We start from the raw sequence: 26,474 nt of genomic DNA on the forward strand, positions 1-26,474 counted from the left end.
TCCACACACTTGGTAAGAGTACACTGAAGCACCCTCCAGGTACCGTCCCAGGTGCCAGAGGGTTAGCATCGTTGACGTTAAAAAGCTACGACCACACAGCAAAGACACCCTGAATAAAGAGATATGAGGACCCGTTCCTACCCTTGAAGGACATACATGTATTCCTTAAAGACAGGAACTAAGTCTTGAAGAATACATACCACCTTTTTTGATGACTATCATTAATGATGACCATAGGTAATAACACGCATGTGTGTGCACTTACGCTCAGTCACTCAGTCGTGTCTGACTCTGCGACCCCATGGACTGTAGCCCACCAGGCTCCTCTGTTCATGGAATTTTCCAGGCAAGAATACTGGAGTGCATTGCCATTCCCTTCTCCAGGGGATCTTTCCGACCCAGGGATTAAACCCCCGTCTCTTGCATCTCCTGCCTGGCAGTTGGATTCTTTACCTCTGAGCCACCCAGCAACTTTCAAGTGCGCAATGCAGTGTACTGCATTGCACACTTGAAAGTTGCTGGGAAAGTTGCTCTTAAAAATTCCCACTCGTAAGAAAAAAAAGTTGTAGGGTGTGGAGAAAAGGGAACCCTCTTACACTGTTGGTGGGAATGCAAACTAGTACAGCCACTATGGAAAACAGTGTGGAGATTCCTTAAAAAACTGGAAATAGAACTGCCATATGACCCAGCAATACCACTTCTGGGCATACACACTGAGGGAACCAGATCTGAAAGAGACACGTGCACCCCAATGTTCATCGCAGCACTGTTTATAATAGCCAGGACATGGAAGCAACCTAGATGCCCATCAGCAGATGAATGGATAAGGAAGCTGTGGTACATATACACCATGGAATTTTACTCAGCCGTCAAAAAGAATTCATTTGAACCAGTCCTAATGAGATGGATGAAACTGGAGCCCATTATACAGAGTGAAGTAAGCCAGAAAGATAAAGAACATTACAGCATACTAACACATATATATGGAATTTAGAAAGATGGTAACGACAACCCTATATGCAAAACAGAAAAAGAGACACAGAAATACAGAACAGACTTTTGAACTCTGTGGGAGAAGGTGAGGGTGGGATGTTTCAAAAGAACAGCATGTATACTATCTATGGTGAAACAGATCACCAGCCCAGGTGGGATGCATGAGACAAGTGCTCGGGCCTGGTACACTGGGAAGACCCAGAGGAATCGGGTGGAGAGGGAGGTGGGAGGGGGGGATCGGGATGGGGAATAAGTGTAAATCTATGGCTGATTCATATCAATGTATGACAAAACCCACTGAAATGTTGTGAAGTAATTAGCCTCCAACTAATAAAAAAATTAAAAAAAGAAAAAAAAGTTGTAACCATTGGAGATGATGGATGCTAATTAAACTTATTAGAATGATTAGTCCATAGCACACATATATCAAATCACTGGGTTGCACACCTGAAACATAAAATAATGTTATATATTGACTATACCTCAATTTTTTAATTAATAAAAAGGAAATGGCAAAACCTGAAGTCGGGGTTATTAAAAGAGAACCTGTTTCTATACAGGCACTGATGGGTGAACCAGAAAAGTGCAGGTCAAAGGGAGGAACTCTGACTGAGAATGAGGGAAGCCCTCACAGAGGAGAAATGCTGAGTCATGAAAGGTGAACGCAAGCTTTCTAGTTTGGGAGGGTGGGGGCTGCTGGGGAGGGCATGATGTCCACACCACCCAAACTGGGCCCTGCAGATGATTTCTTTTGGCTCTAAACCATTATCATCTTTTTATGGGCAGGCACCCCTTTCTCCTTCCTCTGTCCATCTGCATAGACCCAGAGCTCGCTGCAGTGGCAGAGTAAGTTTAATTCTTCTCTTGACCCCAATACTGTCCAGCAGTGCTACGGAAACAATTCCACGGTCAAGGTCACCTGCAACACAAATCCAATTTGTGTCTGCCAATCTGAGAACATAGTAACTAGCAGTTCTTAGCTCATCTTTCTTCCTGCTCAACAGTAACACGAGTGCGGCAGAACTGAATCCATTTGTTCACTCCAAAAACCTCTACTCTGACCACTTTCTCCAGATTCTCAAGTGCAATAAGCACTAACTGAGGTTACCTAGCATCTTGTGAAGAACTAAATACATTCCACATCTTTCCATTACCAAGCACCAAGAATAAACTCCACCACCGTTTGCCACTTCAACCTTTTCTGAAACCATCAGGAGACCCTCCGACGCTTCTGTAGGTCAAGGACTGAAACCTGAGCCCACCAGAAGCATCCTCTAGACAAGCTCCAACCCTGGGGCCTCGAACCTGGTGCCCCTGCTGGACACCGAATAACCTTCAGGGAGAGTGAGCCGTGGGCAGGGACTTGGCCCAGCGAAGGGGTCCCCACCGGATCCCCACTGGGCTGTCTTCTCGGGGCTTCCACACGCGGCAGCCTCAACAACCACCACCACACCGTCCTTTCAGTAAGTTTCCACTCCGGGGCGTGGGCGGATCAAGACCGCCCCTCTAAGTGGCTGCAAGCATATACGAAATAAAGCACACTCTGCGGACTTTCATCTTCCATAAGAGGATGCAAAAGGCAGGGACAGAGCTCGCCAGAGCGCCCCCACGGGGGACACGTCCGCACCGACCGAGCAGATAACCCGGTCCAGGTGAGCCCATCCCGCCGCGCACTGGGCGGAGTCCTGCGCAGGGAGGCAGGTAGGACCCAGATCGCCGGGCCGGGCGGACTCGGGCTGCGGGTCTCGGTCCACAGGACGGTGGCCCGGGAGGAAACGACGCCCGGCGAGGGCCTGGGAGTCCTCCTTCTCTCGTCCGAAGTGGGAGACAAGTGGGCAGCGCCTGCCCGGGGAGCCCAGCGGGGACAGAGAAAGAAAGAGGCGGCGCGCGGCGAGGCGACCCCCAACCGCCGCCCCCCGCCCGGCGGCCCACCGCGGGCGACGCGCCCGCCCCTCGGCCGGCGGGGACACCGGGGGCGGCGGGGCGCGGGGACACCAGGGGCGGCGGGCTGGCGCCCTCGCGGTCTCGGGCACGCGGCGCGCGCGGCGGCGCCCTCCTTACCTGGAGCAGAGCCGCTCCGCCCGCCGGGCGGACCCGGCGACAGACCTGGGCGGAGCGGCCGCGCGGTGCTCGCGCGGCGGGGCAGCAGCGCTGGGGCATCAGCGCTGGGGCAGGGAGGAGGGGAGCGCGGGGCGGGGGCCCGGGGCCTGGGGCCGCCCGGGCGCATGCTCCCGCGCACCTGCCGCTGCGGGTTCGCCCAGGGGAGCGCGGCGGGCGTGGGTCCGGCTCTCACGTGCGGGGAGGGTGGGCTCGGCTTCCTCCGCGTGGGCTGCCCGGAAAGGTCCCAAAACTCACTTCTGTCTGCCTGCCCCCCGACCTCCCGCGTCGGGCCGGCGCGCGCACCCTGTTTCAGCTGGCTCTCCGGGTTCACTTGCCGCCTCCGGAGTCCTCCCTGTCCGGCCACTCCTCCGGTGTGGCGACCCCATCTCGGCTGCCCCCATTCTCGCCCTTGACTTTTGCTACTCTTGCATCCGCGGAGAAGAGGATTCTCCTTCAAAATAAAAGGAGACTGTTTCCCCCGACCCCAGATGCCCAGGGACCCTGTTGTAGATGCTTGAGATGGAGCAGAAGCTGGAGGTGCTGCTGAGGCCCTGCCGTTAGGGATCTTAACGACTGGCTGGTCACAAAGCCTTGTCGCCATATGGGGAGAAACATTAAATCGTTTAATATGGCTTAAAATTAAAAATAGGGCTTTCCTAGTGGCTCAGATGGTAAAGAATCTGTCTATCAATGCAGGAGACCTGAGTTCGATACCTGGGTCAGGAAGATTCCCCTGGACTAGGAAATGGCAACCCACTCCAGTATTCTTGCCTGGAGAATTACATGGACAGAAGAGCCAGGCGGACTATAGTCTGTGGGAGCGCAAAGTCAGACATGACTGAGCGGCTACCACTTACAGTTAAAAGTTGCTGAGGTGGGTGTATGTATACTTATAGCTGATTCACCATATTGTACTGTAGGAACTAATAAAATATTGCAAAGCAATTATCCTTCAATTAAAAATAAATTTTAAATGGAATGCTACTCAGTCATAAAAAGGACCGAATTTGCATTCCTTCTGGTGAGACAGATGAACCTAGAACCTGTTACGCAGTGGGAAAGTCAGAGAAAAACAAATACCCTATATTGATGCACATTTATGGAATTGAGAGAAATAATAGTGATGAACCTGTCTGCAGGACAGGAATGGAGATGCAGACATAGAGAGCAGACTTATGACCACAGCTGGGGAAGGAGAGGGTAGGACGAACTCAGAGAGTAGTATTGAAACATACATTACCAGATGTAAGACAGATAGCTCGTGGGAAGCTGCTCTATGACATGGGGAGCTCAACCCGATGCTCTGTGACAACCTAGAAGGGTGGGATGGAAGGGGGGGGATGGGAGGGAGGGTCAAGGTTCAAGAGGGAGGGTACATGTATATATACTTAGGGTTGACTCAAGTTGTTGTATGGCAGAAACCAACACAACATTGTAAAGCAATTATCCTCTAATTAATAATAAATTTTAAAAATCAAACTTAACTATTGCAGAAAAAAGTTTTAAAGATTAAAGGAAAAAAATAAAAGTAGTTTGTAATTGAAGACTGTGTTTTGTGACTTTTCAATGGAATTTTCTTTCATGAAGGTTTCCTGTGTATGAATTTTAGTATACGAATATCAGCTGGAAGGTATAAAACAAATAGTAGTTAGTTGCTTCCTGCAAAAAATTCAGTAATTTAACACCAGTAGCAATAATTTCCAAAATGATCTTTTGAATTTCTTATTGACTACCATAAACCAAGAACTAAAACTGTTTTGTTTTTCAGATGAGACTGGTCCTTTGGTAAAAACGTCTTTTAGTGTTGTTCTTGAAGAAGAACATATAAAACCCTTTACTAATGCAGTTTATGTTTATGTTAGGAGCCATGATCATAGAAACGTACAGGTACAAACACACACATGCAAACTGTGTTCTGTGCTCTAATCATTTAAGAAAAAGAGATTTAAGCCAGAGAAAAAGGGAAACAGAGGCTTTGGTATAGAGAGAATATTTAGGGCTGATCTAATTAAGTGGAGTACTTATTTTCATACCATTTTAACATGCGTATGCTAAAGACCTTATGGAGTTGGGACATATTTCTGTGACAACAGGCACACTTCAGGGTGCCACCTTTGCATACTTGCTCACCTGACTACATGAAATTAGCATGGGCTCAGTGGGTGGATGAGAATCCCCCCCGCTGCTGCTCACCTGGGCACTGATAGGATTTCTGGGGAAGGACAAAAGCTTCCATGACTGCAGTGTAACCCAGGCCATCCCAGCGGTGTTTGTTTGTCATTCAAGACTCCAAGTCTTAATGATATAAACATCAAAATGATCCCAGCACAGAAAGAATTAAGACTCCATTTAGTTCCACCTGCCTCTTAGAAATACCAATATTAATATTATAGAAAATTGAAGAAAGCTAGATTGAAATCCAAATAGTGAATTTACATCACCTTTTCTTCACTTTTGGGGGAAAACAATTATTTTTACAATATGTTTATTGAACATATTTGGCTTATATTTACAAAAGGGGTTTACCAGTTGGTGCTAGTAGTAAGAACCCGCCTGCCAATGCAGGAGACATGAGATGCAGGTTTGATCCCTGGGTCAGGAAGATACCCTGGAGAAGGGCAGAGCAATCTGCTCCAGTATTCTTGCCTGGAGAGACCCATGGACAGAGGAGCCGGATGGTCCTCACTCCATAGGGTCCCAAAGAGTCGAACACAACTGAAGTGACTTAACATACACATACATATTTACAAAACAAAAACACTGCTTTCAGGGGCTAGATTTAAATAAGAAAAAAGATGCACCAATAAAACAGGTGATACAGGCATTAAAAACTCATCTTGGGTTACTTAAGTATAAATCTATGGGCGCATAGTGCTGAGAGCAACATATGATTGTATTCAAAGAAACTGACATCTGTTTTAAATGATACCGTTATTCAAATTATATGGAAATATAAGCAGGAATGCATTGCTACACTTATTACAGAACTTTTCAAAAGCAAGTGTAGTAAATCCCTTTAATTTGAACAGCTGCAGATTGAAATGAAATAGCTACATTGTGGGTTAGTCTAACATTAGCAATAGTCCATCATGAGTGATGGGGTTTAGAACACTAATGGTTACTAGGCATTTTATTTTTTTTTTTAGCTAACGCGATGTTTATTTATGTCTTTATTTATTTTTGTTAATTTTTATTCAAGTACAGTTGATTTAAAATGTGTTCATTTCTGCTGTATAGCACAGTGATTCAGTCATACACACATAAGCATTCTTTTTCACATTCTTTTCCATTATGGTTTATCACAAGATTTTGAATATAGTTCCCCATGCTATACAACAGGACCTTGTTTTTGCTTATTTGCTTTTACATGAAAAAGTTTGGATATTCTCTGATGCCCAGCCAACTTCTTATAAATAGCTTAGGAAAGAAGAGAGGCAAAAGGCAAGGGAGAAACAGAAAGATATAGACAACTGAATGCAGTTCCAAAAAATAGGAAGGAGCGATAAGAGGGCCTTCTTACATGAACAATTCTAAGAAATAGAGGAAAGCAATAGAATGGGAAAGACTAGAGATCGCTTCAAGAAAATTGGAGATATCACGGGAACATTTCACGCAAGGATGAGATAGTCACTTTTTTTCTTTTTCGTAATGAGTTATTTCATGGACTTTATTCCTTTATTTCTGGGAGCGTCTTAAGCATACTCAGTAAGTTTATTTTGATGTTCTCCTATCTGTGGGCTTCCCCGGTGGCTTGGTGGGTAAAGAATCCACCTACAATGGAAGAGACTCAGGAGACAAGGGTTCAGTACCTGGGTCAGAAAGATCCCCTGAAGGAGGAAATGGCAACCCACTCCAGTATTCTTGTCTGGAGGACCCCATGGACTAAGAAGCCTGGTGGCCTCATCTATAGCGTCATTAAAGAGTCAGACTTGACTGAAACAATGGAGCACGCACTGCACTGGAAAATTCATCTCCTAGTGTGGCTGTCATCTCATCAGTGTTAATCATCTTCAGATAATTTTGGGTGAGGTGTGTTTCTTCCTCTCCCCCTCCTCACTACTCTCTGTCCTTTGCCTTGCCTGGGCCTCACTGCCTTGTCCAGCATCAGGTCTCTTCTCAGCAGCCTTAGCCTGACATCCTACAGGCCTTGGCCCTGCTCCCACACCTTCCTCTTTCTGGCTGCACTGCAAGCATGCAGCAAAAGTAACTGTTTTCTAGCTCGTTTGGTGCTGAGAGAGCATCTAGCCCTAGTTTTAGATACTGACTCTGGCTGAAGTTGAAGCTCCAATACTTTGGCCACCTGATGCCAAGAGCCAACTCATTGGAAAAGACCCTGATGCTGGGAAAGATTGAGGGCAGGAGGATAAGCGGGCAACAGAGAATGAGATGGTTGGATGGCATCACTGACTCAGTGAACATAAGTCTGAGCAAACTCCAGGAGATGGTGAAGGGCAGGGAGGCCTGGCGTGCTGCCATCCATGGGGTCGCAAAGAGTTGGACATGACTTAGCAACTGAACAACAGCAACTGGCTGCAGACCTCCATCACGCAGGAAATTTTTCTTTCTCTACAAAATGTGACAGTCATTCATCTTTCGTATTTCCAGACCCAGAACTCCTGAGTTCAGCTCTGGCATTCCACTGTATGCTCATGTGTTTCTACAACATGGAAATGGATGCCTTATTTTAATCTGTTTCAGTGGCTTTGTTTGGCTCAGGATGGGTCCTTCAAAATTGGAACTTTTCCAAGTTCCAATTTCTCACTGGACTTGACTTCCTTCTCAACACCGCACACAGCTCTTTGCACAGAGTAAGTGCTCAATAGAAGTTTCTAGAGTTGACGTCACTTCATCCTGTGCAAAAGGAAGCTGAATGAATGCTCAGAAACATACTGCAGAGGAGAGTCATTCAACACAGGCTTGAGAGGATGAAAGTTAGACCTTCCTGTGTCAAGCATCCCAAGACTTCATCTCTGTTTACACATGTGGAGCGGCTCTGAAGATGGGTGGGCACATTGGAAGAACCACCGGAACAGACCATTACCAACTGTTCAGTAAACCCTGCAGGGTGACCAGGCTGATATGACAAAAGTTACTGTGTCTACAATTCAATCCCAGGAAGCTATTGAATATTTCCTATGTATGTTTTCATTTCTATATCTTCCAATTCTTCTTTCTCTGCCTTCGCTTATCATTGTTAGAGTGAAAGGTATACAAGTAAGCAGCCTATTTGTCTGGGATTGGAGTCCTGCTCTTTATTTTGTTCCTAGTATTTTATTTTGTTTATTTATTTATTTATTTGGCTGTGATGCATCTTAGTTGCAGCATGTGTGGTCTTTTTTTTTTTTAAGGTTGCAGCATGTAGAATCATAGTTGCAGCATGTGGGATCTAGTTCCCTGATCGGGGATCAAACCCAGGCCCCCGCACTGGAATCTCGGAGTCTTAGCTACTGAACCACCAGGGAAGTCCCTGTCCTACTTCAATCACTGTCTCATTTCCCGAGTTAAATTAACTTCACCCCCACCCCCCATTTTATATTCTTTGCCCTTAGTCCTTATCTCTGTTTGGTGCCAACTCTTCGGACTCTGACATTTAAAATGACCCAGAGAGGCTATTAAACAGAGCTCTAGACATGCAACTTGATAAACTCCATCTTACAAAATCAGATTGCCCTTCTGAATCTTCCATTATCTTACCTTGGGTTCCAGCACAACACATCAATCTTGAGACTCATGCTGGTTTCTATTAAAGAGCTCCAATCCATAGGCCAGTCCTCTACTCTCATCTTTCTTCCCAAGGCTTTCAATTAAGCCTGGAAATGAACCACCACCAAGATAAATGAACAGCAAACATGAATCCAAAGGTGGGACTTCTCAGTTCAGTTCAGTTCAGTTGCTCAGTTGTGCCCGATTCTTTGCGACCCCATGGACCACAGCATGTCAGGCTTCCCTGTCCATCACCAACTCCCGGAGCTTGCGCAAACCCATGTTCTACTTTGTCACAAACAGTTTTAATAATCAAATTTAATTTTTCATGTGTATGAGTACCTCTAAGCCAGAGTACCATGCATTGATTTGTGTTCATTGAATTGCTTCATTGTCTACTCAGCAAGTAGGTAAGGTCTTACATCCCACTTATATTTTACTGTACTTGTCCTATATTTCAATAGTATTTTCAAAATTTTTATGCAATAATATTCTTTGTTAGAGGCTTTGGTAACCATTTATCCAGGTGTTTCTTCTTTATCATTGTTAACTTTTCATTTTGACCTCCGAGGGAAGATTTTTAAGTAGCAGATTATGTAAATTACAGTTGTACAATATTGGTTTTTTGTCATACTGTCAGTGTCCCTTTAGTGCTTTTTCATTCGGTCTTAATATCGTCTCTCACCACCTTGAGTAATTAGTATCATTTTTCTTATTTTACAAACGGAAAAATAAGTGTTATTTCTATGGTTTTCCTTTCTTTTTACAATGTTGTTAATTAGGTTTCACTGGTTTCTGACAATCCAGCCTTGAGAACATCCTATCTTAAATAACAAGATATCTAGTAAGAAAGTATCTAGTGGCATTTTTTTTTCACAAATCCACAATAAATATATGACAAAGCAAAAGTTAATACTATTTATTATTTTTCACCAATTGTAAAAGTATTTGGGAAATAATTTGTTAAACTATGTACAAACTCCTTTCTGATAATAAGCCTATACATCCTTTACCTTAGGAAGGATTTACTGATTTCACTTTCTTTTTTAAATAAGACAAATTTAAATGCAAAAAGCAATTTTATAAGCAAAGCAAACAGGCTTTTTGTGACTTTAATGTCTTTATTCGAATCTGCTCGCTTAGGGTGTATTCTTGAACCCCATTTTACAAGTGGGGGTTAGTCCTCCCCCAGGAGTGGGCAAGCAGGCACTGAAAGTACACAAAACCATGGGCATCTTCCTGGAATGTCAATTTGTCTCTAGCTTTGACAGGAGGGAGAATTAAATTATTTTACTTATGATTAAAAAACATTAGTTTTACATTAAAATAAACAGGGATTATATTATGGAGCAGAGACAAAATGTGCCTGGGTTTTTAAGATAAAACAGGTGACTTCAAAGACAATTTTGTTCTTCTAAAAAAGAATTGTTCGTGTCATCTGTATCCCAGAGAGCTAATTTTATTTTTCTTATGTTATCTTTCTGTTAGAATTTTACCTCCTCCGTAATTTCATCCATGCATTCATTTGTAACAAAATATTTCCAGTGGAGGAACTGAGCTAGAATGTTTGGGGGTTGCATTCCTTTGACTTATCTTGACTCAGATGGAAGACTGATCTTAGCCATAGCACAGAATGACCTGTGGAGTCATAACTGAAACATGGGTTTGTAATTTATGATGACATGATTGTCATAAACTCTTGTAACTGCTATTATATAAATTGATTTAATATTTTATTGTGCATCAGCTATCTTCTTTATAACATAAGAAACTAACCAACAACTATTACCATTCTAAAATACTAACATGATCCAGACTGGGCGTATCTATTAGGAAGAAATGTTCCCGAGTAAACCACGGGGTCACCTGCCTTGAGGATGGGCCATGTCAGAGGAGAAAAGGCAAGTGTTTCCTAATTACACTGCCTGGGCGTGGACATGTCTATTTATTCATAAAGCTCATGTGCTGCCCATAAAATTCCTGTGGTCTTGTTTTATTAATGAATATAGGTCAACTTAAGCACCTTTGAAGGAAAGAACAAGAATCCAATGAACCCAACTCAATTCATTTATTTCCTTCCAAATTCTGTTACTGTCTTTGCTGGATGTTGTTTTCTTGTGGAGGAAATCAGGAAAGGGTGTCCTCTGCTCTTTCAAATTAATTTTAATTTTTATTTCCATATGTCAACAGAGTTTTCACAGTTGACATTTTTATCACTCTGCTTTAGAAAATTAATTTTACTTCACATTTTCATGCATCAGTCACACAGTTGACCTTCTTATATTCCTGCAGTGATCTTCTGTTGTCATGGGACAGGCTTTGCTAAGCTCTCTCTTATTCTTAGCCATTTGGGTTTTCCCAGTTGTTTTCATTTTCTAATCATATTTATAGCATTACTATATAAATATTTCTAAGTAAATAACTTTTTAATCTGTGTATTTCCTTGTAGAACGTTCCAAAGAGTAGGATTATTGTGCCAAATTATATCCAGTAGTTTCACAGGTCACCATGCCTTTTTTTTCCCCCCAGAGAAACTAAATAATTGAAAATGTGACCAGAAACATTTAAGATTTTATTTAAAACAATTTATGTCAGTCTCAGATCCAACAAATCCCAAAATTGGCATTTCATGATTTCTATGTATTTAGTAAAACAGTGTATAATGGTATCTTAATGTTGCTAAAATTTACTAAATAATACTGGAGATATGGATTAACCAATGTGATGATTTCTTAATTGTAGTTCTCTATTTTTGAAAGTTCAGTTCATTTCCTTTAACCAACTATCAAGTGGAATTTGAGTGTGAGCTGTTATAAATTTGTCTCAATTATTTGCATGTTTTAGAAGGCAAGCATGTTTTTTAAAAGAGTATCAAATATATCGAGGGACTTCCCTGGTGGCTCAGATGGTAAAGAATCTGCCTGCAATGCAGGAGACTCGGGTTTGATCCCTAGGTCAGGAAGATCCCCTGGAGAAGGGCATGGCAACCCACTCCAGTATTCTTGCCTAGAAAATCTCATGGACAGAGGAGCCTAGTGGGCTACATTCCATGGGGTCACAAAGAGTCAGACATGACTGAGCATGCACACAGATGCAGAGACTATCAATCACACTGCAGGAGATCCGTAAATTCTTTCCTAAGAGCCCAGCTCTAGGCTTTCTGAGCTCCTCAGCCTTCTACTAGGTAGTGATGAGAAAACTCCCCCTAAGAAGGTTAGGAAGAACCTTAACATCTATAAAATGCCTATTCTGTGCTAGAAACCAGTAAGAGGGAACAATTATTGAGAACATACTTTGTTCAGCTAAGCATTTTACATAGATTATTCCGCTAAATCCTTCACATAAAGCTGCAGATGAAGTGATCTGCTAAAGTCCCAGAGCTGGAAGGTGATGGAACCAGACTGGAAGATAGACACTGCTCTGAGCTGTGCTGTGCTGCCCCGCCCACCCCTGGTCTTCCTGGGAGGGTCCAGGAGGTCTCACTGGCGAGCATCAGCTTTGCCACTTCTGCCCCCTCCTCTGCTGCGGAGCTGCCTGTCCCTGCCCTGTGCATGTTTACATCATCTGTCCTCCTTGCCTCTGGGTTCCTTCTTCAGGAAGATTGTCCTTCATCTGCTGGGCTGGAGGAAAAGGGCTTTGTTGTTTTAGAAAAGATGCATCTTGTGTTCAAACTGTTGTTTCCTCAGCAGGACACATCCTTTCCACCCTTTGAAACCCTTGAACCCTTTTCTTTCCCGCTATCTATGCGTTATGGTCACTTACTCCAAATTAACAATCTTACGGAGATGTGATAACCATCTCAGAAACCTCATTGTCCATCATCCTCCCTGGCTCCTCTCCTTATAGCATCTCCCCTTTGTCTACATTTAAATATAATCTTTCTTCTTTTTTTAGCAAGTGAACTAATGCTTCCTGTGTTGTATTACCTGATGTGCTAATAATTCTTCCAGAAATAATCCTACTGTAATATGGGGTCCCCTCCCCAGTCTCAGAGTTGCATCACAGATTATTTTTGAAAGTGGATGAAAACATCAAATAGCTCAATCTCGTTTACTTTCCTGTATGGGAAAAAATGACTCAATTTTGCTTTACTATCAGCTGTGTTTTTAAAACTACCATTAAATGCTTGTCCTTTATTTTATGCAGACCTGGAATATGTCTGAGAATGGCTGTGAGCCACACTTCTGAGGAATTTTGCGTCAGTGGAATATAAGGTGAAGCCCGCTAATAAATTGGATTCTGTCCTTATTTTTAAGCACCCCACAACTACTGTTTTGGCAGATCTGTTTAAACATACCTTAAATGACATTTCCTTATAAATAACATTCTAGATTTGGTATAAGAGGCAGCACAGTACAGTAAAAAGAGGTTTAGCTCCAGGGAAACAGAAGATTTGATCTCTGAATGGCCTGGTGCCAGTCATTTAACTTCTCTGACTCTCAATTTATCCTACAAAATTAGAAAATTATAACTAGAAGTTTTAAATGTCTTTCTAACACTGAAATTTTCAGTATGAACAAAAGTGAAGTTTTAAGAGAAAACTAAATAAATTGTACGCATTTAATACAATGCATCTAGTCCCTCCTTACCCCAGGCTCGGGACTCCACAACTGACCTCAAAATGGAACACCCCTGGAATTCTTATCCAGGAAGAAGTCCCTTGGACATCAAGGAGATCAAACCAGTTAATCCTAAAGGAAATCAACCCTGAATTTTCTTTAGAAGGATGGATGTTGAAGCTCCAATACTTTGGCCACCCCAATACAAAGAGCCGACTCACTGGAAAAGACCCTGATGCTGGGAAAGATTAAGGGCAGGAGGAGAAGGGGACGACAGAGGATGAGATGGTTGGATGGCATCATTGACTCAATGGACATGAATTTGAGCAAACTCCAGAGGTTAATGAAGGACAGGGAAGCCCGGAGTGCTGCAGTCCATGGGGTCACAAAGAGTCAGATAGGACTTAGAGACTGAACCGCAGGGGAATCTTCAACCCTGGAGGGTGCCTGTTTTTACATTACAAAAGCAGCAGTCTTGGAAGCTTCTGGGTTTTCTGCCCCAACAACTGGGCTCCTCTGAGGCCCTGAGCTGGGCTGGGCTCCCAGCATCACAGCTGAGCCAGGGAAGCGGGATGTGGGAGAGAGGGAAGAAGGAGGATGCTATCATAATAGCTAGTCAAGCGGTTTCCTGTTTATTAGGCAGTGACTTGATTTTTCATCTGTCTGCTCCATTAGACTGTAAACTCTTTGGAGGCTGAACCCACATTGGTTTCCCCTTTGCTGCTGTAACCAGGAACAGTAACAGGTTGGTGGTAAGATGCTCAGTCAAGACCGAGGGAATGCATTCACTGCTAGAGGACACCCTGAAAAGCATGCATTTGTCCAAATCTCTGACAGAATGACACTTTAACCATCTGGAATTTGTGGCCTGTTCTCTGAGTCTCATGAATTCCCCTGTGTCCCTTTGCAGATTTTCTAATGCTTCTCTCTTAACTCTCAGTAAGTATTACCCTGCATCTTACCGAACTCTTCTATTTACAGATGTTTGTTTCTTCCAATGTGCCTTCCATGGAAGTGGCTCATCACTGGACATAACCCTTTCACGCAGCTCTTTGCGTACTTGAAAACACGCAGGTCACCCCTCCACCGACTTTTCCATGCACCAGATAATTCACACTAACCTAATTTTTCATTGCTCTGTAATTCTGACATTTTCCCTCTGGTTTCAGCTGAATGTCTTCATGTGATTAATTCTCTGCAGTTAATTACATAATTCTTCATGAATTAACCTTCACTCTGCATTCCTCCTGCAAAACATCCTAGTACGTGCCCACAGCACAGTGAGAGCTGGGGCCTGGCTCGTAGACTGTTAGCTTAAAAAACCAAGATCAAGTTCAAAGCCTAACTCTGATGCTTCCATCTCTGTGAACTTGAATAGGTGACTTAATGCTGTGTAGCCCTGATCTTGATGGTCTGTTGGGAGAGTGAATGAGTTAATGTGTTTAGAACAGTGGCTGAAACAAAGTATGCATGCAAGAAATATCAGTAGGACTTCCCTGACGGTACAGTGGTTAAGACTCTGTGCTTCCAACGCAGGAGGCGTGGGTTCAATCCCTGTTGGGAAACTAAGATCCCATGTGCCGTGTGGCACGGCCGGAAAGAAAAAACTTAGTGATTATTTCTTTTGTTGTTGTTGTCGTTATTACTGTTGTCTTTCAGTCACAGCATATTCAGAGGAAATTTAAAGTGTAGTAAGTCAGAAAGAGCCTGCAGTAGGGGAGAAAGAAAAGAGTTGGGTAGGGAAGAGACACAAAGGTGAGTAAAGACCTGGAAGACTCCTGCCCAGTTCATGAACAGTCTAGACTGTACCCCCAAGTCTAGCATGATGCCTGGTTCATGTTAGTTGTTCAAGGAGTATTCGCTGGATTGGATTAATCCAGTTTACCCTCTCACCATTTATATAACCACTCTCCATCAATTTTTTTTTTTTTTTTTTAGTGCAAGTTTTCCTACTTGCCAGCCAGGCAACTAAGGGACAGGTAACTGACACATCTGAATTTCTGAGTCACGTTTATCAATTGATTATGATTACAGACTCTCTGGGGCTTCCCTGGTGTGGAAAATAGTAAAGAATCTGCCTGCAATGCAGGAGACTCATGTTTGGTCCCTGGGTCAAGAAGATTCCCTGGAGAAGGGCATGGCAACCCACTCCAGTATTCTTGCCTGGAGAATTCCATGGACAGAGGAGCGTGGAGGGCTATAGTCCATGGGGTTGCAAAGAGTTGGACAGGACTGAGCAACTAACACTTTCAGTTTCCATAGAAACATTGGTCGAAATGAAACAAGATAATGCTCTTGATACTTTGTATGTGCTCAGTAATGTTCTCTGATATTGTTGTGACATAAAGTATAGCAGAGACATAGTGATGTCCCTAGGAAGTGAATTTACACAGCCTGAAAATGTAACTCTCCAAAGATTTTAGTGAGGAATGTTTTACATATTCCCCACTGACCTTGTATTTAACAGATAATTGCAGGAGCCTCTGTGGAATTCCAATTTTGAATAAATCAGAGGTTTTTTTCCTTTTATTTTCTTACTTTTAGCAGGGAACTTTTTTTAACCTATTAAGTAACCACAGAACAGACCAAGCATCTCCCTGGAGGGATTTCTTTGAGAACTCTGGCCAGAGGGCAGCATTTTACAAGCAGTTTTGGGGAACCCTGGAACTGTTGCTAGAAGCATCATACTTCACAGACTGGGGTCCATCTTCAGTGACTTCAGGTGACCAGGCCTCATATAGATGACAAATATCCCCACTTCGGCTCAGAACGCATCACTCCAAAGTTGAACATTCAGAAACTGGGTCACACCAACCCAAAATGCCTGAGGCAGCACCAAGACCCAAAGTGATCATGGAGCAGCTGCAGAAGCCAGAGCGAGATTTTGTCGTTCTGCGTGACTATCCTTGCGGGCGCTGCTTCTGCAGAACATAATGCCATATGGCTGAGAGCTGAGACTCAGCGCCTGGCCTGGGCTCCCGGAATGCACAGACTGCCACCTCCCGCACTCTGGTCTCCTGGGGCCCCTCCGAATCAGATGGTCCTCTGGCAACACAATAATATGCCCTTTATTTATGCTGTTTCTGTCTTACATTGTCTACTTTGTGTGTGTGGGTGTGCGTACTCAGTCGTGTCCAACTCTTTGCAACCCCATGGACTGCAGCACACCAGACTCCTCTGTCCTTGGGATTCTCTAGGACAAGAATACTAGAGTGAGTTACCATTTCCTCCTCCAGGGGTTCTTCCTGACTCTGGGATGGAACCCACATCTCCTGCATGGGCAAGCGGATTCTTTACAGCTGAGCCACCTGGGATGGACTGTCTACCTTGGGGTCCTATTAAAAATCCTGTTTGCTGCTCAAATTCCTGCTTTTATTGTGATGATAGTTTCATGAAAAGAACCTTGGGGCCTATTTCCAGCCATCCTTCTTAAATATATGTTAAAGCATCCCTAAGAAGGAAAATCTTGTCCACCCTCTTATTCCAAGAAAAACCCCCTCGGCTAATTAAATTTTTATTATAACCTGGTGATTATGGCCTGGGAATAAAAGTTTGTCTTATAGCTGAGTTTAATTTTATTAAAAGGTCCATGGCTTGTCATTTCTACATGTTCTGGAATTGATTAAGATTTACTACCAGGCAAAGTCCATGCACTTTTGGAATTAGGTGATCTCACAGCCTCGACGAAATGACTTCTTAACCTTTCAGAAGCACGACATTTCCCACTCAACCAAAAATTAAATGAGCAGCTGTCTTCCAGGTCTGAGCACAGCCCAAGTGGCAGAAAGCCCCAGAAGCTGTCAGTTCCTAGACACGAGTTTGTACATTTCTTTGCAGGGACCCAAACCAGCTCCATCAAAATCACATTGTGAGGTCTTGACTCTTCCTCTGTTCTCTTAGCCCCCGAAGAGCTCATGATGTAATTCCCTGGCAAAGCAGGCTTGCCAAGAGATGTTTTCTTGGCTGCATTCCCATCACACATTTACCCTAAAGCAAAATCTAAATGTCCAAGATAGAAATGTCAGAGCATCTGTTAGGATGTTCCATGATTAGACCCCACGCTCCCGTCATGATTAGACCCCATGCTCACAAATTCTGTGCCCAGATGATACCTATCTATTGAGCCTGGTCATCCCTGTTGCAGGCTAGGGGTGAGGGCAGTTCACAGGTGGAGGAAAAACGCAGAGCGGGGCCCAGCATTTTGGGAGGGACTCAAATATTCAACCTGTAACAGATGATTGATTGGCTTAAAAGGAAACATTTTATAGCAAATCTTGTCACACTGAAGACCCCTTAGGGTCCTCGCTTTATGTCCAGCCAAGGACAACCACAGAGCTCCCCGGGTGTGCTAGTGGTAAAGAATGAACCTGCCAAATGCAGGAGATGCAAGAGATGTGGGTTTGATCCCTGGGTCAGGAAGATGCCCTGGAGAAGCAAAGGGCAACCCACTCCTGTATCCTTGCCTGGAAAATCCCATGGACAGAGGAGCCTGGCATGCTACAGTCCATGGGTCACAAAAGAGTCAGACGCGACTGAGTGACTGAGCTCACAGAGGGCCAGCCACTCAACAGAAGTGAAATAAGCTGCCTGTCCTGGCTGGTGAACTTTAGCTCTTATGAGCAAAGACTTAGGTTTGTTACTTTGGAATAAACTTAGATTCTTTTGTGTGTCATATATGAACAAAGATGAATGGAACAGAGTTATTCAGCCTATAGCTTAAAAAAACCTTACAGCCCTTCAAGCTTAATATTAAATGTAGATGATCCCAGATTACTAGACCGTTGACTCACAGTTGTACATGTCCTCTTAAAATACTATGATAATAGTCAGTGTTTGCATTTATTTTTGATTTACATAATCATTTCAGGAAAAACCTGGTCAATGGATAGGGGACCCCTAGACTTCAGTCATGGTAAAAAGTGAGAGCTATTTTCAGTTGTCTTTTATATGGGCCCAATAATGATTTGTTGATTATCTTTCTAATTAGCTTTATGATTAAATCTAGTATAGGATCTTCATTGTGTAATCAGAACTAATCTATGTACACTTGTAGAATCTCATGGAGTTTTCTCCTGAGTCATGTAAAGACTAAGAAAAAAAGTTTTTGTATCCCAAGTAAAAAGTTAATGACAAAATTAATTAGAAAAAAATGATATCCAGCTTCTTATTAGAATTGAGTCACTCTACTCAGCTTTGTTAAAATTAGGAACTACTTAGTTACTTCTCTAAGGATAATCCTTACAGGCTCCCTGGCACCTTTGAGCACAGGGCAGTCCTGTACTCCTCAGGGAAGGGCGGCCACCTCTGCAGTTCTGGGTGCTCCGGACATCTGCAGAGCCAGCCTCTTCCACAACTTACATCCTGAAGTTTTCGTCCTGTGTTTCAGAATCCCAGGCTTTGCCAACCAAGATCCTCACTAATGGAGTGCTGGTAAGTGTTTAGCAACCAACTTTCTGAAAAGGAGGAGAAAATCCCCCAGAATCTTCATATTTGCTGTTTTCTATGGGATGAATGGGCTTCCCAGGTGGCGCTAGTGGTCAAAACATGCCTGCCAATGTAAAAGACATAAGAGATGCAGGTTCGATCCCTGGGTGGGGAAGATCTCAACCTGCTCCAGTATTCTTGCCTGGAGAATCCCATGTACAGAGGATCCTGGTGGGTTACATTCCACAAAGTTGCAAAGAGTTGGACACGACTGTAGTGACTTAGCATGCACACATGCATGGAATGAATATGTGTGTGCGTGCTAAGTCGCTTCAGTCGTGTCTGACTCTGTGGCTGATTTCAAGCTACAAATACATCATCGAGCATGGCACTCTGAAGAGACACTAATGATCTGCTCCTGTGAAATTGGAAGGGCTGAGCCCAGCACACCCCTGGCCCTGTCCGGAGGCCACCGGACCTTGAAGTCTAAGTAAATACCTAGACATCATCTCTCAAGCTGGGACTTCATCAGCCCTGTGTCTGCCGCACAGCTGTGTCCAGTCTTCTGCTGCAGGAAATGAGAGTGTCTTTGTCATCCACCTGCTTCTCACCCTTAGCTTGTGAATGACCCTTAGTCTTCTTAGGAAAACCACCGAGCCATCTAGGCCATCCTTGTTGGCACTGTTTCCCCAATACTTTTCAAATATCTGAATAATTTTGCCTACAAGGGTGTTCTTCCCTGGCACTTTCCCCTGGTCACCACCAGTAAAATCGTTAGCAACTAGGTCTTTCTTTGTGCCAGGGACTACCTTCACCTCCCATAATACTCAGGATGACATTCTCTTTGTCTACTGGGAGATACTGAGCCAGACTCCAAGCCCAATCTTCTGTCCATTTTCTTGAACAGCTTCTGGCACCATTAGTGTTGGTTCTGATCCCCTGGGAAGCAGACGTCAGAATGGGATTTGATGGGCAAAATATTGATATTTGAGGCTTCCTTGGTGGCTCAGATGGTAAAGAATCCACCTGAAGGAGACCTGGGTTCTATCCCTGGGTTGGAAAGATCTCCTGGAAAAGGGAATGGCAACTCACTCCAGTATTCTTGCCTGGGATATCCCATGGACAGACGGGCTACATGTGGGCTACAGTCCATGGGGTCGAAAAGAGTTGGACATGATTGAGTGACTGAGCACACATGCCTTTGAGTTCTAAATGGGAGGGAGCAGGGGAAGGTGGTGAACCCTCAGCCCAGATGCAGGTCTGAACCTTGTGAAAGAAGAAAGGAAAGAAGAAATTGGACAGTTTCATCGCAGTTCACAGTACACTTCCAGGAAAGTTCCAGCTGAACTGATGATGACCCTCAGCCACAAGTGTGCATCTCACAGGAATGGCTTGTACCAAGCGCCCAGGCATGCCTAGCTGTTGGTGGGTGGGGAGTGCGGGTGGGGAAGGTCTCGATCGAGAGGTCTTCTGTCAACTACACCCCCTACAGCGGGAGATCTGAGCCCCCATTGCACCACTGTGGCACCTGTGTTTCCTGGAGACTGTATCTAAGTTATATCTATAAGAAATTCTGTCTAAAGACTTCATGGAAGGAATGTAAGAATTGTTGGCTAGCATGGATCATTGCAATGTTATAGACTTCCCACTGCATCACTTTAGGGACCTCAGGACGTCTGGTAACCCTGCAGCTAGTGATGGTCATACTGATTCCTGGGTTCAGGCAGCAACAGTCTCACCACTAAAGGACTGTCTCCGTGAATCACAAACTTTTTTCACCAGTGACCTACCCGTTTGCCCTCTCAGCCACCTATGACCACTGTCTTCACGTGGAACTTGTCGTCTCTGAAATAGAGCCATTTCCAAAATACTCACTCCAGTAAACATCCCCAGCCTCGTGTATGCATTCAGCAAATGCATTTCCCAAGTGTCCTGCCTGGTTCCCTTCAGTGTCAATCATTCGTCTGTTTACAATCTCATGGAGAAACAATCGGGTAGGAAGTGGAGCATGTGTCTTTAGCATCCACCATCTTTTCAGGTTCTGTTCTTGAAGTTGTAAACCTTATTTAATTTTCAGGACATCCCCTGAGGCAGCCATGACTGTCGCTATTTCTCAGATAATAAGTGTCAGGGAATGGGCTCTGCCCTCACTGGAGACCATTCCCACCTATGAGAGACAGCCTTTCAGGGCAGGCAGATGGAGGTATACTCAACATCGGAACTAGATGAAAAGGAGCCTACTTAGTAAACCTAAAGGAACCCATGGTGATTTTTAAGGAGGAAAGTAATATAATTAGAGTATTTTTTTTTTAATTTTTATTGGAGTACAGTTGATTTTCAGTCTTGTGTTAGGGCTTCCCTGGTGGCTCAGTGGTAAAGAATCCACCAGCCTGTGCAGAAGTTCAGTCCCTGGTCTGGGAAGACCCCACGTGCCAAGGAGCAGCTAAGCGCAGGCGCCACAGCTCCTGAGCCTGCGCCCTGGAGCCCCGGAGCTGCGCCCGCTGAAGCCCACTTGCTCCTAGAGCCCGTGCTCTGCAACAAGCCCTCACACTGCAACGAAAAGCCCTCACACCGAAGCGAAGAGTAATCCCAGCTTTCTGAAACTAGAGAAAAGCCCTCGCAGCAATGAAGACCAAGCACAGCCAAAAATAAATAAATAAAATTATTAAAAAAAATTCTGTGTTAGTTCCTGGTGTACTGCAAAGTGAATCAGTTACATATATATATGTCCACTCTGCTTTAGATTCTGTTCCCGTAGAGATCATTGCAGAGCATTACGTGGAGCCCCCTATGCTCTGTGGCGGCTCCTTCTTATTTATTTATTTTGTGTCTGGCAGTGTATGCCTGTCAACCCCAATCTCCAGTTTATCCTGCCCCTATCCCTCCCCTCTCCCCCTCCCCGCTTTCCTCCCTGGTAGTCAAAGTTGCTTTTCTGCATCTGTGACTCTGTTATTTAAGTGGGATGAACTTGAAGTCAGAGACCGCATTTGAAAGGCAAGCAAAGTTACCCAGAGGCTCCTAGGGGGGCCCAGATGTAGGGAAGAATAAAGAGAAAGGGGCAGGATTTGTAGACCTTTTGAAGGGGAAATTGACGTGAGGTTTTTTTTTTTCCCCTGACATGCTATTGAAAGAGCTAACAGTCAAAAATTAGTTCAGAGTTGGAGGCTGGGTGCCTGAGACAACTGGGGTGACCTTGAAACGATGGTAAGCAAGTGTGGCTGGCATACTGTGTGCCTTCGGGAGTTTTGTGCATGGATAGTCAGTAGAGTCTTGAGTGTGGAGAATATTCCAGAGGCCGTGGACGAGGAAGGCAGAGCGCCAGGGGCCGCACATGGAGAGCCTCCCCATCCAGAGGGCAGAGGGAGGGAGAACAGAGATGCCAAAGCGAAACAAAGAGCCGAAGGAGCAATTGGATGGGAACCAGCCAGTGAAGGACCAGAGAAGCTAAGTATAGGGTATTAGAACCATGTTCTTTCAAAGATTTTCATGTTCTCCAGAGTATTTAAAGGTAAGGGCAGTATGACAATATTGAGTTTGGCGTATTTGGCTGAATAGTATCTTTAATAATAGGGCTTGTTTCTTCACAATGGAAATTTTTGCAGTTAAGTCAGGGGTGTGACATGACCTGTAATGAGAAAGACTAGACGTGGTTCCACAATCAATAGAAAAAGGCCAGTAATTACACGACAGCCAAATCGGTCTTCAGACAGAGAAGTCCTACTCGGAGGGAAGGTGTTTGGAGTTGGGCCACACATATACTCATGTTCCTGAAAGTCTGGATGCTTTTAGAATGTCCTATCTTCAGCCAGCAGCCTTGACTCCCAGCCCCTTCTCAAAAATGGCAGCCCCAGAGATAGCTACCCCCAAAATACTGGCTTTTCTCCTGAACTGTGGCAAGTAAATATTGCTTTGTTTCTTTTCTTGGAAAATCACAAAAGTTCATTTTTTTCTGGGCTTAAAACTCGCAGACTTTGCTGGTGTTTCAGTTGCCTCTCCACTGCTGTGATGCCCTTCACAAGCGCTTAGGCAAGTACATGCTGCTGCTGCTCAGTCATGTCCAACTCCTTCTGACCCCATGGACTGCAGTGCACCAGGCTCCTCTGTCCTCCACTATCTCCCCGAGTTTGCTCAAATTCATGTCCATTGAGTCAGTGATGCCATCGAGCCATCTCATCCTCTGCCACCCTTTTCTCCTTTTGCCTCCAATATATCCCAGCAGCAGGGTCTTTTCTAATAAGTCAGCTCTTCTAGTTTTACAGACAATTATTTTCCAGTCTTATGGCAGAAAGCAAGTAGGAACTAAAGAGCCTCTTGATGAAAATGAAAGAGGAGAGTGAAAAAGCTGGCTTAAAACTCAACATTCAAAAAACGAAGATCATGGCATCCAGTCCCATCACATCATGACAAATAGATGGGGAAACAATGGAAACAGTGACAGACTTTATTTTCTTGAACTCCAAAGTCACTGCAGATGGTGACTGCAGCCTTGAAATTAACAGGTGCTTGCTCCTTGGAAGAAAAGCTATGATAAACCTAGACAGCATATTAAAAAGGAGAGAGAGACATTGCTTTACCAACAAAGGTCCATATAGTCAAAGCTATGGTTTTTCCAGTAGTCATGTATGGATGTGAGAGCTGGACCAGAGAGAAGGCTGAGTGCCAAAGAATTGATGGTTTTGAACTGTGGTGTTGGAGAAGACTCTTGAGAGTCTCTTGGACTTCAAGGAGATCCAGCTAGTCAATCCTAAAGGAAATCAGTCCTGAATATTCATTGGAAGGACTGATGCTGAAGCTGAAACTCCAATACTTTGGCTACCTGATGTGAAGAACTGACTCATTTGAAAAGACCCTGATGCTGGGAAAGATTGAAGGTGGGAGGAGAAGGGGATAACAGAGGATGAGACGGTTGGATGGCATCACCGACTCGATGGACATGAGTTTGAGTAAGCTCCGGGAGCTGCTGATGGACAGAGAGGCCTGGCGTGCTGCAGTCCATGGGGTCGCAAAGAGTTGGACACGACTGAGTGGCTGAACTGAACTGAATTATCCAGCCCACAATCAGTTGGAAGTACTTGTGTGCATGTGGTTTTGGGTGACTGTGGGCAAGGTGGAGAAATCCACTGGAGACAGTGTTGGGAAGAAGTCAGGGCAGGGAGAAGCGGACAGTGTGAGGGTAAAGAAAAGGAGAGAAGCCCAAGCAGGGAGAAATAAGGACTAGCATGAGAGGGGCACCCAGAGTCTCTCCAGTCAATCTGACTCGGTGGTCAAGCAGACCCCCTTTCAGCCCGAAGGTATCACTGCACAGTGGGGGCCCTCAGCCGTAAGGAATCGCTTCGATTACATGCCGTAATTTTCCTCATGAGAAATTGATACTGCATTTAAGAAATTATCCATCCAGATGGTAAGCATTTTCCAAAAATATTTTGAGGGCTGTAAAAGGAGAGTTCGGTGACTTCACATTTTGAATTGGCTTCTTGTACCCCCACTAATTTTGGATAAATGAAGTTTTACTGTCACACAGTTCTCCTGCTGTGCGTAATGATGCCTCACTGAACAATCTGAACTAGATGGGAATTGAAGTTTTTGAACCTTGACATGAAGATTTCTTTTTTAATTAAATATGGCATATACATATTAATAAACAGTTATGCCTCAGAGTTGAATTTCTCTGTACATGGAATCAAAATTTCTCATCAATTTATATGTTAAATGCATATGCTAAAAACTGTTTTGTAAGCAATAATAAAATGTAGAGAATAATCCAGTGCTGCTTCTGAAAGAGACTCACAGACTTAGAAAATGAACTTATGATTGCCAAGGGGATGGGATAGTTAGGGAGCTTGAGATGGACATGTACACACGACTCTATTCAAAATGGATCACCAACAAGGACTTACTGGATAGCACAGGGAACTCTATTCAATGTTATGTACCAGCCTGGATGGGAGGAGGATTTGGGGGAGAATGGATGCATGTATACGTATGGCTGAGACCCTTTCCTGTTCCCCTGAACTTCCCACAACATTTTTAATTGGCTTTGTTATTGTTGCTGTTTAGTTGCTAAGTCATATCTGACTCTTTGTGACTGGACGGCCTATAGCCCACCAGGCTCCTCTGTCCATGGGGTTCTCCAGGCAAGAATACTGGAGTGGGTTGCCATTTCCCTCTCCAGGGATCTTCCCAATCCAGGGATCAAACCTGCATCTCTTGAACTGGCAGGCAGATTCTTTACCACTGAGCTCTCTAGGAAGCTCCATTAATTGACTAAACCCCAAAACTAAAAAGCTTAGAGTTTGAAAAAAAACAGTCCAGTGCTTCTTGGAGTTGGCATCCAGGTAGACGGACAACAGAAGGGACATCAGGGCCCTGAGCCAAGTCAGGAGCCAGTTCAGGCTGCTGGTGTGGCCTTGAAGAAGCCACCTGCCCCTGAGCGCCTTGCCTGACTCATCTACAAGTGATTCATCTGTGTGGATGCTGTGTTCATTTCAGAAGCATTTCTAAGCTCCAACTAGGTTGCTAGGTCTGGACCACGCAGAAGTGAGTAAGACCTCTGGCTTAGTAGGTTATCAAAGAACATGGAAACTATGTTGAACTTTTGGGATGATTCAAGCCAGAAATGAGTTCAAGACAAATGACCTGGAGATTTTGATTGCAAAACACAAAGGGTTACAAAATCCACTCCATGCTCAACATTTGAGGGAAGATTTGTGTTTCATTTCCACTACATAGGAAGTGCTAAACTCGAATTTAGCCCAGGGTCCCATGCCGTCTCAGCACCACCTACTACTGGCTTCCATGGAAATGTCCACCCAGGCCAGTCCACGGCTTCACCTCAAGGGCTGAGAGGTGGGACCGTCCATCATAGTGAGGACAGCTGGAAGGGACGTGGGGCCTGAAGGGTTAACACAGGAGTGATAAGACAGCTTCTCAGCCTCAGCGTAGGATCTTACACAAGCAGAACGAGATGACTGCTCTACGCGTTATAAGAACCATCATTCTGTTGGAGTAGGGTATCTAACACCAGTAACAATAATAAGATCACATGACCTAGAAGTGAAACCCTAGTCTTGGTTCTGACTCTCCACCCAATATGTGTGTCCTGCGCAGAGATGCCCCCTGGACAGTGGCCAAGGCTGCAGCCCTCGCTCCCCTGCGGACTCACCGTGGCGGAGAGGCTGGTGCTGGCAGAGGCCTGTACATAGTCACCAGACAAGTGAGGGCCGGGTCTGCCTTGGGCCTCTATTTTCTGATTCTTAAGGCTGCTCTTAACTCTTCCCAGGCTATATATTTTGGCTTAGTGATTTTCTATCAGGACTGCATCCGTTTTGGCTTTGAACAGAAAATGAAATATTTGTTCCTGTAGAAAGATACAGACTAAATAATGCTGTGCCCTCCGGGTTGTTCCACACAGCAGAGCTTGGGACAGAGGCTGGTGTGGGGGGTGTTTGTTTCTTGGGAGGGCGTGTGGCACAAGGGGACACCAAGCAGTAAAAGAGGGAGTGTAAATGCAAGAATGTGTCCTCCAAGGGCCTCTGCTGTAGCTGCTGATGTCCTGGGCAGCCCAGAGCTTCTGAGGAGCTTTGAGAGCTGCATCTTAGAACTGTCTTCCGCGGGAAATAGAGGCTGGGCTCCATCCCATGTCCCCCAGATTCTGGACCACACAGGGGCAAACACAGAGGGGGCCCCTCCTGGCAT

This window comes from Cervus canadensis, chromosome 23 (genome assembly GCF_019320065.1).
Source record: "Cervus canadensis isolate Bull #8, Minnesota chromosome 23, ASM1932006v1, whole genome shotgun sequence".
NCBI lineage: Eukaryota > Metazoa > Chordata > Mammalia > Artiodactyla > Cervidae > Cervus > Cervus canadensis.